This window comes from Suncus etruscus, chromosome 8 (assembly GCF_024139225.1).
Source record: "Suncus etruscus isolate mSunEtr1 chromosome 8, mSunEtr1.pri.cur, whole genome shotgun sequence".
Taxonomy (NCBI): Eukaryota; Metazoa; Chordata; class Mammalia; order Eulipotyphla; family Soricidae; genus Suncus; species Suncus etruscus.
Window position 1 is genome coordinate 73837876 of NC_064855.1, and position 7338 is coordinate 73845213.

The window sequence follows — 7338 nt, forward strand, 5'->3', positions numbered from 1 at the left end:
CCAAGAAATAAGAGAGGATACATGGAAATGGAAATACATACCCTCTTTATGGATTGGCAGGATTAACATCATTAAAATCTCAATACTCCATTCGACCCAGCTATTCCACTCTTAAGGATATGCCCTAAGAACACAAGAATACAATACAAAAACTCCTTCCTCACACGTATATTTATTGCAGCACTATTCACAATAGCCAGGCTCTGGAAACAACCAAGATGCCCCTCAACAGACGATTGTCTAAAGAAACCGTGGTACATATATACAATGGAATATTATGCAGCTGTCAGGAGAAATGAAGTCATGAAATTTTCCTATACATGGATGTACATGGAATCTATCATGCTGAGTGAAATATGTCAGAGAGAAAGAGAGAGACGTAGAATAGTCTCACTCATCTATGGGTTTTAAGAAAAATAAATGTCATTTTTGCAACAATCCTCAGAGACAATGAGAGAAGGGCTGAAACTTCCAGCTCACTTCATGAAGCTCACCACAAGGAGTGGTGAGTGCAATTATAGAAATAACAACACAGAGAACTACCATAATCATGTGAATGAATAAAGGAACTGGAAAGCCTGTCTGGAGTACAGTTGGGGGTGGGTTGGGATGGAGGGAGATTTGGGACATTGGTGGTGGGAATATTGCACTGGTGATTGGGGTGTTCTTTACATGACCAAAACCTAATCACAATCATATATGTAATCAAGATTTTTAAATAAAAAAAAAACAGCTGGTGAAAAAAAAATAAGGCCCGTTGTGGATGCCTTTTTCCCCTGCATGGACGGTTGTGGAATTTCCAAAGAGATGCTTGGCATTACATTTTCAGTCTGCTTTTGACTATCTCTTTTTTTTAAATATCAGGCAAAATTATGGCCGCTATCAAATAAGTTGGCTCAGAAATTCCAGCACCAAAGATTATTTTGAGAACCCCTTTCTGGACAATAGCCATTCCTAAAAGCAAAGACAATACTTTTTCTCCCTTTTTCAAATATGTCATTGCAGCTGCATTTTCTGGTAATCAATGAGAAACCAGAATGCAGAACCTGGCTACTGACTATTGACCCTCCTTTAGAAATAGGAAAATTCATTTTTGGGGATTTGGGTCCTCATTTACTGAACCTCTAAAACAATAGTGTACATTCCAGTAAATATAAAGCTCCTAGATATTTTCTACTCCCTCCTAATCCTAATTTTGCATTTAAAGTAAGCTTGCAAAGAGTTAACCGTGAGTTGTAACCTACTCCTGTAACCTAGAATTTTTATAGTCACACCCATTGCACACCCATTGCAATGTTGTACCTTGCTTTGTGATTATAATTATTCTTCACCTATGGCTAATTTTACCCTATAAATTCCCCTGCTCAAAAAATTAAACTTGTCGCATTTCTGCCAGAAGATGTATTGACCCCACATAATCTGTGTGGTATCATTATTTCATATTTCATATTCGACTGCTTGTGTGACCCATTTTCCTCTCATTGAAGGATTTGCTCCCCACTAGAGATGCTGAGATGCAAGACGCCTGCGGCGTAAAAGTTCTTGCTCTGCTCTAAATTTGGATTCTACAAAGATAGAATGCAAATATATGAAGGAGCAAAGTCACATATTTACGATCAAATAAGCTTCAGACTATATATTCAATTAATACTTCACATATTTTGGTTCCTATATATCATTTACAACTCATGTTAAAATTTAAATTATAATTCAATAGGTCTATGATTTGATGTAATAATTGATTAGATGGGAGATACTTTTACTTGTTACCCAATGAAAAGAGATAAGTATTAGTAATTGATCTGATGTGTTTTCATGATATTACATAATACAATTATCTTCTATTTTAGAATGCTTTAAGGTAACTGAAAAATATTGATTTATATTAAAAATAAAAATACATACAATAGGGGCCGTGTGGCCTGGGTGTGGTAATGAGTGTTTGAGCATGAGCGTGAGCATGATTGGTGCAAGAGTAGGTTGTGCGCCCACCCCAGCGCACCTCCCCCTACTATACCTTTATATTATTTGATCAGGTTGAACACCCACCCTCAGACAAGCCAGGATCAACCAGAGATGAGAAAAACCTCCCTCCTCTGAAGCCCCTTGCTTGGACCTTATGCAGTGAGACCTTCCTGGAGTCAGCGGCATAGTTCAGTCCCAGCTCAGAGTTGGCTCCTAGGGGTTCAGTGCTCGATGTGAATTGATCAGATAAATGAGACCCGGAGGTTCACCTCCCAGGTTACTGATTTATCAAAGACAATTCAGATCTGACCCTGGAATAAAAAAATAAATAAAATATATGTTAATAAAAGAAAGATTAATGGAGTATTTAGATACTGCCTGCAGTAATCTTGAGTGAATCTCCCAAACACTACTCAGAAGGTCCATGTGCCCCATTGACAGTTCTCAGTCAAGTTTATCTACATTTCAATGCAGGAAGCTAAAGAGTTACCTCTTTAATGTCATTCTCACATTGACAACCCTTGCAATGGAATGAGGCCTCATAATGGAGCCAGAGCATTGGAGAAAGTGGTAGGCTTTCTTTTTGATCATGCTAACCTAGGACTTACCATGGTTCATTCCCCAGGGGTTCAATATGATTCCTCAACTAATGAACAATTTATAAGTATAGAGTTAGGAATACTGAATGTTACTGGGTGTGGCCCAAAGACCAAGAAAAGTTAAAAAAAAAAAAAAAGAAAGAAATTGCTCCTGGTAGCTCAAGAGCATATATGGCAAGCCTGGAAACAAATACAAGTCCATCCAGATTCAGCCTTGTGCAAAGGAAATGCCCAGCTACTGTGCTAACTCTCCAACCCTTCAATTTAATAATTTTAAGACTATTCATTGTTTTCATCTTGATGTGAGTTAATCGTAGCAATTTCTGAAGTAATACTTTATCAGAACACAGAGCTTCAGGTAATTAAAGAAATTGATTCTGAGGTTTTACCATGTAAAGTAACTAATGTCATGTTGAAAGTCATAAAAGTCAGGAATCAGTGACAATTAAAGTAAACAGAAAGAATGTGGAAGAGTGTCTAATGTTTAAAATTGGTGGCATAAAGCCTATTTGTGCTGAATGTGTATTGTTGGGATGGTTCAGCCTCTGTTAGTGGCTGACCATGTGTCACTGTGATGTGAAGTTTGCTGAAAAAGAGAAGTGTCTTTCAAAGTAGATAGCAGGAGTGAGGAAGTAGACTGTTTTGAGGGCCAGAAACCTTTACTTATGGAAGAGTCAGTAAGAGAATAACAAGCCCAACCTTTGTGTAGTGTAACTGAGAATGATCTTTGTAGCTAAATGTTGCCATGCCAATTGTGTGCTATAGAATAGTTTGAAGGGATGAATATCCCCATCATCCAAGCCCCTTGGAAACTTCCCCTACCCATGTCTTCCTGCCCCCCCCCCCCACCAACTGCAGTATACCCTTGGCCCAACATTCAGAAGTTTCAATTCAAACAAGACCCAGTGTGGCTCAGGAGTTATTGCTGGCTATGCACTCAGAAATCACTCCTGGCTTGGAGAACGATATGGTATGCCATTGGATCAAACTATGGTCTGTCACAGTTTTGTCCTAGCAACTGTAATGCAATACAAAATTAGCACAAATGCTAAGGCAGCTGAGAAAATTTTTTTTTGCATTTTCATCACCAATTACTAACACTCAGGGGTTACTCCTGGCTATGCACTCAGAAAATGCTCTTAGCTTGTGGCCAAATAGGTGGTGCAAGTGTTAAGGCATCTGTCTTGCCCAAGCAAACCTAGAGGTTCTATTCTCCAGTGTCCCAAGCCAGGAGCAATTTCTGGGCATATAGCCGTAGTAACTCCTGAAAGTCAGGAGGTATTCTACCAATCATTCTCAGAAGTTCCATGGGTCCGATTGACATTTCTCGGTCATGTGTATCTATATTTTAATACAAGAGGGTAAGGAGGTTCCTGTCATGCCTTAGCTTGTCCACATTGACCACCACTGCAATGCAATGAGGCCTCATGATGGGACCAGAGCTGTGCTGCAGGTGGTAGGCTGTTTTCCTTGCATGTGCAAACCTTGGATAGAAAGCAGTTCCAGACCCTGGCATCCCATATTTTCCCCAATCCATGAGCAACATTTTTTTTTGTTTCTTGGGGCCACACTCATTTGATGCTCAGAGGTTACTTATGGCTATGAACTCAGAAATCGGTCATATCCCATATGGGACATATGGGATGCCAAAAATACAACCTGTTCATTCTAGGCTAGGGCTTGCAGGGCTGATGCTGTAACACTAGTGCCACCACTCCAGCCCCAAGACATGTTCAATTTCTGACCGCATTGCCAGGAAAAACTCCTGAACAACACTGTATGTCACAATAAATAAATAAATGAAAAAATTGCACCTGGCATCTCAGGGGTACATATGGGATGCCAGGTAAAAATCTAGATTCATCCTGGTCATCTGCAAGGAATATGCCCAGTCACTGAGCTAAATATCAAGACACTCAATTTCATATTTTTAGTACTTCTGAAGTTTTTGCTTGATGGGTGTTTTATTTGAGTCAAACCTAGCAATATTCTAGAGTAATCCTTTTCGAGAACACGGAACTCCATGCAATTCAAGAAATTAAACCTGGGGATTTACCATGTGAAGCATGTTTTTAATGCATAAAGCTATCATCCTGTGCCTCTTCTCTAATATATATATATATATATATATGTATATATATATATGTATATGTATATATATATAATGAATGAATTTTATTTTATTTTATTAAATATTTTGTTGGGGGGCTACACTCACTGACACTCAAGAGATACTTTTGGCTATGCACTCCGAAATTGCTCCTGGCTTGGAGAACATTATAGGATTACAGGATATTGAACATGATCTGTCGTAAGTTTGTCATAATACTACTTACACTAACACTCCTAAAACTGGAAAAAATGTTTTTTGCTTTTTGTAACATACCCAGTGACCCTGAGGGGTAAATCATGGCTAATCACTTAGCAATGGCTCATGGCTTGGAGAATGATATGGGATGCCCATGTGTCAAACCGTGGTCTACATTGTAATTCACTTTTGCATGTAAACTGTATGCAAACAACATGCATCAATGCTCTAGCCAATGGATAAAAATATTTTTCTTTGCGTTTGGGCCACACTCGGTGACACTTAGAGGTTACTCTTGGCTATGCATGCAGAAATCACACCTGGTTTGGGGGACCATGTGGAGGTCCAGTGAACTAAAGCACAGTGCATCCTAAGTTTGTGTATGCAAGGCAAGCAACCTACTACATGCTCCACCACTCCATTCACTGAATACTTTTATTTTTGCTCTTTTGTCCACACATGGTAATGCTCAGGGGTTACTCCTAGCTCTGGGCTCAAAATTGCTCCTGATTTCAGGCCGGAGAGGTGACGCAAGCATAAGCTGCATGCCTTGCCCATGCTAGCCTAGGAAAGACATTGGTTCAATCGCCTGGTATCCAATATGGTCCCCCAAGCCAGGAGCAATTATTGAGCATATAGCCAGGAATAAATTCTAAATGTCACTGCATGTGGACCATAAACCAAAGAAAAGAGGGAAAGAATTTGCTCCTGGTTTGGGGAACCACATGAGATGCCAGGAATCAAAAAAAGATGTGTCCTAGGCTACTGCAATTTGTTTTCAGATTCACCTTCACATGTATTCAACAAATAGTTTTCTTATACAACTAAAAGTGTCCAAAGAATTAAGTTCCTGTTCTTCTCTAAATTTGGGGTCTACAAAGATAGAGTGCAAATATATGAAAGAGCAAAGTCACATACGTACTACCAAATACATCAGACCTTATATTCAATTAATACATCTCATATTTAGGTTCCTATATATCACCAAAAGTTCATGTTACAATTCAAATTATAATACAATATTTCATATATGATTTGATGTAATAATTTATTAGATTAGGACACTTTTACTTCTTGCTTAATGGAAAGAGATAAGTATTAAGATTTTATATGATGTGGTTTCATGATGTCACATAATAAAATTTAGCTTCTACTTTAGAATGCTTTAAGGAATCTCCAAAAATTGTTGATTTATATTAAAAATAAAGAATACATAAAAGATATGTTAATAAAAGTAAAATTAATGCAGTATTTAGATACTGCTTGCATTAATCTTGAGGAAAAATCTCAATCACTACACAGATGTTCCATGGGCCCCATTGACAATCCTTCATCAAGTTTATCTACATTTTAATACAAAAAGATAAGGACGTACTTGTCATGCCTTAGCTTGTCCACATTGACCACCCTTGTAATGCAAGGACGACTCTTGCTGGGGACAGATTGACTGCGCAAGCAATAGGCCTTTTTCTTGAAAGCACTAATCTAGGACAGACCGTGGTTCAATCCTCTGGTGTTCCATATGGTTCCCACAAGCCATGAGCAATTTCTAAGCAAAGAGCTAGGAAAAACTCCTGAGTATTACTGGTTGTATCTAAAAACAAAGAAAAAAATGAAATTGCTCCTGGAAAGTTCAGGATAAGTTATGGGATTTCGAAAAAAAAAAATTCAGGACCCTCCTGGTTCAATCTTGTGCAGGGAAAATGCCCTGCTGCTATGCTAACTCTCCAACCCCTGAATTTGCTATTTTGAAGACTTTAATTTTTCATCTTGATAGAATATTGATGGGAGTCAAACCTAGTAATATTCTGGAGTAATCCTTTATCAGAGCACAGAGCTCCATTCAAGAAATTAAATCTGGAGTGTTACCATGTGAAGCATGTTCTCTAACACATAAAGCTATCATCCTTATCCTCTTCTCTAAATTCTATATTATCAGAGTGCATTTTATTTTAGTTTATTTTGTTTGATACTTTGAGCAAGCTTCATCTGGTGTAATTCAGGAGTTACTCTGGCTCTGTAGTCAAAAACTTTTTCTGGCATGGAGTACGATATGGAATGCCTGTGTATCAAATCACGGGTGTTTTGGTGTTTGCATGCAACTCTAATGTAATACCACTCTTACCAATGCTCCAGCCCAAGTAAGATTGTGTGTGTGTGTGTTGTGCCTCAGTGTTTATGTTCAGGGCACTCCATGTTATACACTCAGAAATTGCCCTGGTTTGGGTGACCATATAGTACTCCAGTGAATCAAAGCACAGTGATCTTATGTTCCGGTATGCAGAGCAAACTCCCTACTACATGCTCCAAGACTTCAGCCACTGAGAACTTTTTTTTTCTTTTTTGTCCACACCGTTTAAAGCTCAGGGGTTACTCCTGACTATGAGCTAAGAAATTACTCCTTGTTTCAGGCCAAAGCTATGGCACAAGTAGTAAGGCATCTGCCTTGACACAATAGCCTAGGAA

General features: G+C 38.6%; 1 pseudogene; it reads left to right on the forward strand.

The window, feature by feature from the left end:
• Positions 1–1901: 1901 nt before the first annotated feature.
• Positions 1902–2274, forward strand: LOC126016753 (uncharacterized; annotated as a pseudogene).
• The last annotated feature ends 5064 nt before the right edge of the window (positions 2275–7338 follow it).